Genomic DNA, 12,444 nt, shown 5'->3' with positions numbered 1-12,444 from the left:
GTCACATCACACTCAAAGCCGGCTCAACAAATTTGGGGGCCTTAGGTGAAAAGTTTTGGTGAGGCTTTTTTCAATTATTTAAATATTAAGTAAATAATATTTATTTAACTTTTGATTTTTTTTTTTTTTAAATTAGAATCTATTTATCATTCTCTTTGAGATGCAAAATTTTTAATTAAATTTTTACATTCAAGTTTCATTAACATTTCCTTTTATTATCACTTAATCTTTTAGTAAACATTTATAATTAAAATAAAACATAATTTATAATAGAAAAATTATAAATTATCTAGAATAAAACAAAAATTAAAGTATAGAACAATAGAACCTGGTTTATCAAAATGCAATTGAAAACTTAGAAAATAATATGATCACTTTACACTCTAAACCTGCACAAATAAAAAATTAATTATCACATAACTTAACAAATTAATTTTAATATAAAATATATTATCTTGAACTTATAATTTTATTAAATTAAGATAAAACTTGTACATATAACAAATTAATGACATTCTAAAGCCGAGTTTGGATTGCACTGAAAACAACCCATGTTTGCGTTTGGCATTTTTTTCTTGGGTACCGTGCATTGTTCACGGGACCTGCAAGTACGGAAAAACGCAAATTTTGTTTTAAAACTAGGTCCCACGACACTATTCACACATTTAAAAATTATTTTACCATAGTGTTTTCAACAATAAACAGTATCCAAAGAGACCCTAAATGGATGGGGAAAAAAGCAAAAAAAAAAAAAAAAAAACTAGATAGTCATAGTCTAGATGTAGGTTGAATAAATAGAAGCACTAAAATAAAAATAGGTGACCGATCAACTCAGTATTAATTATTAAAGCTCGAATTAAAACAAAATATATATAAATTAATTTTCAAAAATTGCTTAATTGTAAGAAACGTGTAACTATAGTCTGCAATTCACATGGGTTTTGATAACTCCCTGCAGATTGACATGATAACTCATAGCATAGAGAAATGTGGAACACTTCCAACATAATAAAAAAAATGTGGAATACTTCCCAACCATAAACCTGTACACTTTGGACTTTGGAGAAAAATATTAAAATTTTTAAAAGTCTAATAAAAAGACCTGTGGTGGTGACTATGACTAAAGTGTGTTTCATTCCAATTCCTTAACCAAAAAAAGAAGAAGAAGAGAGAAACCCAAATCAGTGAAACTTAGCAACAAGTAATAAAAAATAAAAATAAATAAATAAAAAACTCAGTAGCAAGAAGAATAAAAAGAAAGGAAAAGCAAATAGAAGCAAACCTGAATGAAGATCAAAGAAGAGTAGCTAGCAAACAACAAAGAATGATATAAAAAAGAATCAAGATGGAGACTAGAGAGAAGCAAGGTGAGCAGGAAAAAAAAAAAAAAACTAATCAATACTGTATTTGATTTCTTGAGATTTAAGATGGAGAGAATATGTTTTTTTTTTTTTTTTGTCTATTTTTTCCTTAGATTCAAGTAATAAATGTTAGTTTTTATCAATGAAGTTATTTATAAAGCCATTAATTCAGATTTTAAATACGAACATAATCTCTTCAATTTCTATGTTTTGGGAAAGGGGGCTTTAAATTTTTTTTTTTTTTATTAAACCATCGGTTACAAATGGGCCTAATTTTCTCTCTTCAAGGGCCCCTAATTTTTTATCTTCATATCAATTTATTTCTATTAGGGGCGCCTTAAATTTTTTTTCCTAAGTGAAGGAGCCGTAATTAATTTGCATTGATGGGCCTTCTTTTATCAGGGGGCCTTAGACCATTGCATCAATTGCTTCTATGGTTAAGCCGGCCCTGGTCACACTCTAGCAAAACATGCATTAATTTCCCAATTTTTTTGGTGCATCTCACTCTTAGTTGTGCTAATCATTAATATTGGTCTGTTTAGATTAAGGGAGAGAAAAGAGAAGTAAAATAGAGTTGACTAAAAAATAATATATTTTTGGCAAACTCTACTTTACTCTCCTCACTCTTCAATTCAAATAAATCCTAAGATAAATGTTGTGTACATAGTATTTTCACAACACTTTAACAACAAATCCTAAATAGTGTTACTCGTTATTATTGATGGGTTAAAAAGTAATTTCAATGATGGATTTAAATTATAACTAATAACAACTCACCACCTATGATTTGCTATAAAAATGTTGTGAACGTAATATTTTTCAATCATTAAATGCCCAACAACCCCAAGTCACCCCACCCAACAAAAGCCTCTCTCTCTCCTCTCAATTCAAACAAACTATACTAGATAAAAGAGAGATGATAGAGTATAGACATACAAAAAAAATTGACAAAAAATTCCACATCGGTTGATATAACAAATTATTAGTGGTAAGTAAAAACAAAAAATGGAGAAAATTACATTGTACCACCTTAAATTATATACCAAATTACACTTTACACATTAACATCATTTTTTGGGGAAAATTATACTAAGATGAGATCCGGTAAAAACTTGCTATTGTAACTGTAGAGATAAGGGCCCAAATTCATGTACTAGGCCTTGGACTTGGCCGAGGACCTTGTCTGTCTAAGAAGGATAAACAGCAGCGAGGATGTCAAGCTCAAAACCCCATAAGTAAAGTACAAATGGAAGGGCTAAGAAAGTTGTCCGAGGAGGGTCATCTCCTCGGATAAGCAAGGCATGAATCAAACGTATACCTTATCATTCAAGGTAACCTTCCAGGATGATCTACTAATAGAGACAAGCGATACGATCGTGCAAAAGGGATGGGAGCTTAGAGGAATCTAAGGAAAAGCTACTACCACTGCATTGAATGCACAACAACTACTTTTCTGGTAGCATTTATGTAGAGAAGACTCCTGAACAGTGCTATCTTGGCTACCACGACTCACAGAGAGCCAAATGGTGCATCTAATGGGATAGGCACTCAGGTGAGCGCTTAGATGATCGACAAGTGTAGGGCCAATATGGTCTAAAGGGAGCTATATAATGTAAGAGACCCTCCAGGAGGTGAGGGATTGAGAAAATAGAGAAAGAATACTGTAGCAATCAAAGTTGCACTTATAATCAGTTCTATTGATTTATGCCAAGATTTGCCTCCTCGGATAGTGAATTTATTCAGTCCTATGTGCTTTGTTCTTGCTTAATCATCTTTTAAACCCATACTAATCATTGTTAAATTCATTAAGGCCTAGTTCTTTAACCCACTCTCTACAAATTTATTGTATTGGGCTTACTGGGCCAACATCCCACACGTCTTGGGTTTGGGCTACAAACCGTGTCCTTACAGTGACACTGCTCCTAAATAAAACCAAACTCGTGTAATGACAGATCCCAAATTGTTTTTTAGTAGGTTGATCTTTTATCACTTGTTTGGGTAATAAATTCAAAATATCTACGATGCAAAGTCCTAAGGCTTTTGAAGTATGAAATTACTATGAATGTCAAATTGGGACCACAGGTCTCTAGATGAATGAATTCAGACCCTACTGATAGTAGGACAGTTTGTTACATCCATAATATTTCTACAAGAGGTTGTTAATGAAATTTACTACTAGAGCATTCAATCGTGGATTATCATTATATTATATATATATATATATATTTGAATAGGAGTTGATAAGCATTGTGCTTATTTTTATTATTTGTTGCTTAGATTAATTAGTTGTTTCTTTTAATTTGGAGTTTGTAATTTATTGCACAATAGGATCAATGAGAAAATTATAACAGATCGTTAGTCTTTTGAGAGGTCTAATTTTTTTCGAATTAATACCAAAACACATTACCATGTATGATTTATTATGAAAATGATATGAACATAATATTCTCAATCATTAAATGCCCAACAACCCCAAGTCATCCATCTAGCAGAAGTCTCTCTCTCCTGCATTTAGATAAAGGGAGACTTTAGAGTATAGACATGCAAATAAATTGACAAAAAATTTGATACTTGTTGATGTGATAGATTATTAGTTTTAAGTAAAAAAACGACGTTAGTGGTAATCAAGATAAGAACCAGTAAAAATTTACCAACTCAACTATCATAAAAAACACTATGAAATTTTGTGTGTTTATAACGCTGCTCTTAGATAAAACCAAACTCAAGTAATGAAAAATCTCAATTAGCATTTTTTTTTGCTTTCGCACAATGTATCCTCAAAACTTTCAATCAGAGACTAATCACTGTTCACGACGAGTGAGCCCATAGTAGGGTAAATGTTCAGGGAATTTTTTCAAAGCGCAGGTAGCCGGACTCAAACTAGGGAGTACACCCAATCGAACCCGGTACAAGCACCTTGAGACCGAGTGCCCAACCAACTCAGCCAACCCCCTGGGTTACAATTAGCATTTTAGGGTTTATTTGGATATCGCTTATTGCTAAAAACTGAAAACACTGTATAATTTTTAAATGTGTAAATAGTGCTGTGAGACTCAGTTTTGAAGTTGTTTTTGTTGAAAAAAGTAGTTTGTGGGTCTCGTGAACAGTGCACGGGACCCATTGTTTTTAAACGCAGACGTAGACATGCACTGAATAATCTGTATCCAAACTCCACCTTAGTGTTGGCCGCTGGTGTTGCTCTAGAAAACTAAGAAGAGGCATTTTTCCAGTTACTACTTGACTATGGTATATATATTTACCATTTAGGCATTTATATACTTTTTTTAATGCGTATTTTTGGATTAGCTTTTTTGTTTTGAAAACTGATTATATTGGCTATATTTACTTATTTGTTTAAAATTGACAAAAATATAATTTTGCGTAAACAAAAATTGAGACTTTAAACTGTTGTGCATAAACAAATATAAATGCACTATGAGCCTAAATTGTTGAATCTATGGTTGTGTTTGCCATTAGCTTAAAAAGCCAACTTTTTTTACTATTTATCTTATTTTTGCTACTATTCAGCTTATTTTTTGTACTATTCATGGACCCCATTACACTTTTTAGTACTATTCATTGGCCCCACTGTACTATTTCAACTACCTTTTAGCTTTATCTACAGTACTCTCAGCAAAAAATTTTCAGTTTCAGCTAAATAAACTATTCCCAATGGACTCTAGGTATGTGAATTGTGAAACTTCTAGTTGTACCATTAAGATGTCCTGCACATCGATCTCACAAGACATCTACTAGGTTAAATAAATCAATTCATTCAAACATTTGCTTAAATGAAAAGTTAAATGAATATTAGTACTCGTTTGGGTATTGATTATATTGAGTGCATTTGCGTTTTCCAGCGTTTCACGCTTTTCTTTTTTCATTGAGAATCGCGTTTCAGTGCTTTCCAATAGGTCCCGTGCACTATTCACGAGATCCACAAATCTTTTTTTCACCGAAATTTTCATTAAAAATAGGTCTTACGGCACTATTTATACATTTAAAAATTATTTTGCTATAGTGCTTTCAGTTTTCAACAAAATAAGCGGTATCCAAACAAATCCATAATATATATTTCTCTTCTTTTTTTTTTTTTTTAAGTGACACATGACACTAATTAAAAGATTAAATGAAAGAATTTTTAAAGAATGTATAATATGACAAACCTCATACTCTAATACATGTGTTCCTACCGTTACATACATAACATGTGTGTTTAGTTTATTTCGCAGTTTATTTAGCTTGAAAAATACTATTATAAACTAGAAAATAAACCTTTTTTTATATAGGATCTAGAAAATAAACTTAACCATACATGTTTACTAGTTTGTGCTTTGGTGGTAATTGTTTTTTTTTTTTTTTTTAAATAAAATCAATTACATCGGGTCGGAATTTTCCAATACTTTTAACAAATCATTAGAAAATGTTACATGCTGATCAACTAGAAACATAGAAAATTTATTTGATTATCCTTCTCAAAAATAAGTAAATAAATAAATAAAAACCAAAAAATAAACAAAGGCAAATACACACAAACGAAAGAGGCTATACTGCGAAACGTTAGAAGCTAGCTGCCAAAGTAGCTGATTGTCTTGACTCTTGAGTCAAAACTACGACCAGACACTTTCAAAATCTAATGGATATATTTCACTTTAATTAAATCGATAAAATCCCAAATTCTGTTCCACAAACTATTTTATTACTAAGAAAATGTGTAAATATTGAGACTACATTTTGATCTTCTGGGTGCATAGTATATACAGTGTTCGTCCAAAAGTAACAACAATTTTACAAACGAATACAAGTCAAAAAAATTAATGTTCCTCACCCTTCCCTATTTTATTAGTGTTCTCTGTGAAAATTTTAAGAAAACAAAATTTAATTCTCTATTAAAAATTTAAAATCTTGCAAATCACTCTCTTTTACTTATAGTCTTTTGTAGCAATAGTTTTTAATTTCTTTCTTCCTAGTATATATTTAACCTGATATTAACAAAACTAAAACTAAAGTACACTTTTGGCCCTCAAAATTTAGATCCTTCTTGTTTGATTTTGTTTTCATATTAGCTTTGTCATCCATTTCTGTTAATGATCAAACCATTAAAGGGCCTTGATATTTAACAATTTCATGAAATGCTAACTCTAAAGTGTAGTAGAATGCAAGGTTTTTTTTTTATTATTATAGGCAAAAAAACATATATGGATGGTCAAATTACTAACGAAAATAGATTGCAACTCCAATATGACACAGAATCAAACATGAAAGGTCAAAATAAAAATTTTAAAATGTAGAGGATCAAAATGAAACAATCTCAAACTTATGTGTAGTTTAGTCTAAAATCAATAGCATAAGGGGAATACTATCTAGATCCATAAAGAAGGCATGTGATCATACCAATCGAAGTACGTACAATTTGAGTTCCCCTAAAATTGATATGTTATCTCTCTCTTTATATGTGTGTGTGTGTGTGTGTGGAGTTTTCCCTTTTTAGTTGTTTTGGGTCGATTTGAGATAACTAAGAAATGTGCTTTTGTACCTACTGTAACACCCCATAATTTTGATACCAATTTAATTCTTATACGTAAATTAAAAAGAATGCCCACAATTAAACGGATTTAATTGGTTTGGGCCTAAGATATTTAAATCTAATAATTACTATGAAATATGAAGCCCAAGTGAGGTTGCATAAGTAAATATATGAACCTTAATAAGATTTTAAAAACCCTAGCCTTTTACCTCTTAAAATACACGTGTATATATATATATATAAGGTTTTCTTTTGTTTTGGCCGCAACACACAGTTGAACAACTTTTTTTTTTTTTTTTTGCTTTGCAGCTGAACATGAGACTGTATGGTTTCCTTTAGCTCTAAATTTAGGGAGTTGAATATTCAATGTCTAGACCTGTCCCACGTTTGCTAGAAAGAACTGTGCTTGAAATTACTTTAGTAGCTAATAGGATAATAGGCATCACTTTATAAAACCTAACCTATCAATATATTAAAAGAAAAAGGACTTCTAGGCATATGTTTGACTTGTCAATCTCCACCTATCCTTATATTAATTTAATGGAGAAGATGACTTATAATTGTTATTATATTGGAATAAGAATGATGCATATAGCCCTTTTGTTTTCCCCTATTTTCATCGTCAGATATAGTCTTCACCTTTTAGCCACTAGCAGGTTGAAATGCCTTCTTAAAACAAGAAATTTCCAACAAAGAAAATATCTAGATATTTCTTATACCCTTTCCAATGACATCAAAATAATGCTTCCATTGTTTTTCTATATTAGCAAAGAAAGCGTCCACTAACTAGGAATGAAATTGGGCAGTAGAGAGGGAAATGAAATTGGAGCAAAACTAGGCCCTACATATAGTTTGAATTCTAAGGTAGCCTCAGTACCACAATCAGAGTGGCACAAAAAATCTAACATCTCAGTAGGCTTTGATATTGATAGATTAAACTATTTAAGTGTAAAAACTGATTTTAAGTGGAAATTCATGTATTGATGAACCTATTTTTGGTGTTACTAGGTTCTAATTCTACTAATTTAGTGTGACTCAAGGGTGGTTGATTTCATATTTTTGCAAATAAGAGGTAAGTGGTGTTTACTAATTTTGGGGGTTTTCCCAAAATAGTGTTGATTATCAAACTATTCTCATTAGGACTGTTCAAGGATATACCAGCACCGACAAAACCGGTCTGACCGCACCACCCCGCCCCGCCCTGCTCAAAGCTTCGCCGAAGGTTTCCGGCAAGGTGGTCGGCAGTAGATCTTCAGTGTCGACGTCAGCCCAATGCGGCCATCGGCGCCGAGATGTGCACGCCAATGAAGACCGAACCGACCCAAGCATGTTTTATATATATGTTAATATATATAAGAACTAAAGAAGAGGCCTAACGTTCTAAGAACCAGAAGAGGCCTAACGTTCATCCATGAATAGGGTCATTCTTATAAAAAAAAAAATTTGAATTCTTATCCATGAATGTACAGGCCTAATGTCCTTATCAAAAATAAATTTTAATTTAAAAAGGAAGTTAACGTGTGTGAGGCAATGAGCTACTTTTCTCAATTCAAAACGTGTGTCAGGAGGAAATATTTGAGTGGTCTTGTCTATAAGTCTGTCTCCTAGATACATTTTTTGAAAAAAATATATTAAAAAAATTAAAAAATTAAAAAAAAAAATGTTGTATGGTCGTATGGGTTAGTGGGCCACTTGAGTTTTTTGAAAAAAAATATACATTAAAAAAAATTCCGCATGGACCATTCTCTTGCCACTTGTGTTTTTTGAAAAGAATAAAAAAATAATAAATAAAAAACAATACCTGCCATTGTTTGAGTCAGTCACTATACAAATTTTTTTTTTCTTTTGATCTTAGCCATGCAAGTCTTTTCTCTTCAGTTGTTTCCTACTTAGCTACTCTCATCAGTCATTTCTCCTTTTTACTCTCATTTCTCCTTTTCACTCTTTAGACTTTTGCACTTTTAGGGTCTGTTTGGATGGTGGAGTTGAAAAGTGGGGGAATGGAAAATATTTAGGGCCCGTTTGGTTCAGAGGTGTCTCAGTTTTCATATCTCAATTCTTAGTTTTCATGACTCAAACTCAAAACCCATAACTCACCACTCAAACTCCACCATCACTCAAAAAATCCCAACACTTTGTTTGGTCACAAAACTCAGTCATTTATCTCAGTTTTTAACTTCACTTTTTGCCAAAATGATGGACCCACCCATTGACACTGCACAGAAAAATACGATTGCTACCCGCGTCCCCTATCTTTTCTGCTCTTCAAACCCAACTTCACCGAAACCCAGCTCCACCACCACTAACGACAAACCCTTCATCCACCACCATCAACCCAGCTACACCACCACCACACTACCAATGGCAAACCCAGAAATCCACAACCACAACCACCACCACCAACAGCCCTCAACACAACCACGACCTCCACCAAAAAATTCGAATGAATCAAAAATCCAAACCCACCAACAGCCCTCAACCAAAACCACAACCTCCACTAAAAAATCCAAGCCTCAAACCACCACAACCACAACAAAAAAAAACCCAAACCCAAATCCTTAGATCAGAGACCCAAACTCAGCCATCTCTACCATCACCGCCTGAAGAAAAAGAAAAAAAAGCAGCTAAGAGAAGAAACCAGAATGAAGAACAAAGAAAAAAAAAAAAAAACCTTAGAGTGGGTCTGAAGAAGAAAGAAAAATAAAGAAGAAGATGAGGAAAAAAAAATAAAAGCCTTGAAATCGAAGCCCCAAAAGCATACCTTAACCCGATTAAAACGCAAATCACAACTGAAATCGAAGCCCTCTGCCATCTCTGCCATCATCGCGTGAAGAAAAAGAAGAAAAGAAACTAGAGTGAAGAAGAAAGAAAGAAAAAAAAAATAGAAGAAGATGAAAGAACCCAACCGTGAAAAAAAAAAAAAAAAAAAAAAAAAAAAAAAAAAAACCTCAGTAGTATACTCCCTTACTAAGGAGCTATCAAATGTGCACTGTCCCTTTTCTTGGACAGTCCCTTACTAAGAACATACAATACTGAGCTTTTAATCACGATTTGCCATAGGTTCTCAAAACATATTCAATATGCTCATAAAAATAATCCATTCATAATTCTAAAAAATATAAAGATATATTCACACATACAAGTTTAAATAAATTTATGTTGTCCCACAAGTTTTCCATAAGACAAATAGTCAATGTGCACATCAAACATTTATAAAATATCAATTTATATATAGAATATTAACATATTTCTTGATATGAGAATTAGGGTTGTACACGCTGTGGTGCAGCTGGTTTTTGTGGCCGTTTTTGCACCACACCGGAATATTCGGTTTCTTAAAAACCCAAGCCGCTGCTGCGCCTGAGGAACGGTTCTCTGGTAACCTCGGTGGCGGTTGCAATCGGCGCAGTGATCAATGTCCACCTGTCTATCACACACACACAGAGGAAGAGATATCTAAATTCTAAAACCAAAATTAAACCTAGAAAACTCAAGAATTCAAACCACAAATCAAAACTTTGATCAAATCTAAATATCAAAAGATTCAATACCCATCACAAATCCAAATATTAAAACCCATTACAAACCACCTATAGGAGTCTGACTGAGTTGAGTGATGGAGTGAGTGGAGTCTTAGAGACTGAGAGTAAAAGTCTAAAAAAGAGAGAAAGAGACAACTGGGTAAGATGTGCGGCTGAGAGACAACAAGAAAAAGAAATCTTATACAATGACTTAACACTGTGTTTGGTTGGGGTGATTTTAGGGGGATGGAAAACATAGAGTGGAAAATAGTATTTTTCACTATTTGGGAAAGAGAGAAAAATAGGGAGAGAGGAAAACCCGGGAGAAAATTTTCTCTCCTAGGCCCACAAATTTCGTCTCCCTAAATCGGGAGGAAAAGCTTGAGTGGAAAACTGCTGAAGAGCACTTTTACACAAATGCCCTCTCGTTCCCAACGGTCACAGCAACTTAGCAAAGAAGAAAGAAGATATTTTCCAACCATCAACTCAGCACAACCTAACTATCACCACCGCAACCCAAAAATAACTCAAAATCAACCAAAAATAACTTAAAATCAAACCAAAAATCTACAGAAAATCAACTCAAAATCAAACCCTTATGTTTCAATCATCATCATCATCATCTTCTTTCTTCCTTGTAGCTTTCAAACTGTCAAAAAAAAAAAAAGATGCAGAGACTTGAGGGATGAGAGAGTTGTAGCTTTCAAACTGTCCAAAAAGAAAAAAAGAAAAAAGAAGAAAGAAAATTAAAGAGAGCACCAGTGGAGTTGATGAAGAGAAGAGAAGAAAAAAAGAAAAAGAAAACCAGTGGAGTTGACAAAGAGAAGAGAAGAAAAAAGAAAAAGAAAAGTAAAGAGAGCACCAGTGGAGTAGACGAAGAGAAGAAGAGAAGAAAAGAAAAAAAAAAGAAAAAAGAAAAAGAAAAAGAAAAGTGGAGAGCACTAGTGGAGTAGATGAAGAGAAGAGAAAAAAAGAAAAGAATAAAGTGAAGAGAGCTTAGACCAAGTGCCAGAGAATAAAAGAAAAGAAAAGTGAAGATAGAGATAAGGGAAAGGTGTGGAGGAGAAAAAAAGAGAAAAAAGAAGAAAGAAATGAAACGTGTGGATAAAAAAAAAAGATAAAAAGGAAAAAATAAAATAAAGAAGAAGAAATTAAAATTGAGAAATGTCGTTACAATATTTTTACAATAAATTTTAAGTGGTGGGTTGTTACTAACTAATACTGATAAAAAATATTTAAGTGATTTGTTCAAATTAAAATCAGTAATAATTTATCACATATTATTTATTGTGAAAATATTGTAAAATATTAAGGACGTAGCACTTTTTTTTTTTTCAACGTGATCTGATCAAGTTGTACATTATTGTAATTTTTACATTATAATAATAAAAATAATAATATAAATTTATAAATATGATGTGATAAATTTTATATTATGTAATGAGGACAAATAGATCTATTTCTTATATATTATGTAACAAGGGTATAATAGTCAATTTATATAAATTATATTTTTCATCTTTCCTTTTTCTCTCCAACCAAACAAAAAAGTTTTCCACCCTCCTACTTTTCTACCCCTCCAACCAAACACATAAGAGGGAAAACTAAGAGCCTGTTTGGATTAGCCAATTTTCATCACTCAAACTGAGTTCTCATCATTCAAACTGAGAATTGGCGTGAGACCCACTAAAAATCTGGTGTTTGGCTTGATTTTCTATCTTTGTTTTCATCACTCAAACTCAGTTTGAGTGATGGTACAGTGCCGAAAACTGAAAACACCAAATTGGTGTTTTCAGTTTCTGAGTTACATAACTCAGTGGCTTAGTAGTAAATATTGTGACTTTATGGGACGCATGGTTAGACACTCAAGACCACTTTTTCTTCTTCACTTTTCTCTCGACCGTCACCTCTTCTCTTTTCTTCCTTTCTTTCTTTTCTTCTTCAAGTTGGGTTCTTTCAGCTGCTTCTCTTTTTCTTATCTTTTTTTTTCTTCTTCACGGCTGGGTTCTTTCATCTTCTTCTCTCTCTTTTTTTT

This window comes from Quercus suber, unplaced genomic scaffold (assembly GCF_002906115.3).
Source record: "Quercus suber isolate HL8 unplaced genomic scaffold, Cork oak 2.0 scaffold_123B, whole genome shotgun sequence".
In the NCBI taxonomy this organism is placed as follows: Eukaryota; Viridiplantae; Streptophyta; class Magnoliopsida; order Fagales; family Fagaceae; genus Quercus; species Quercus suber.
This window is presented reverse-complemented; position numbering follows the sequence as displayed.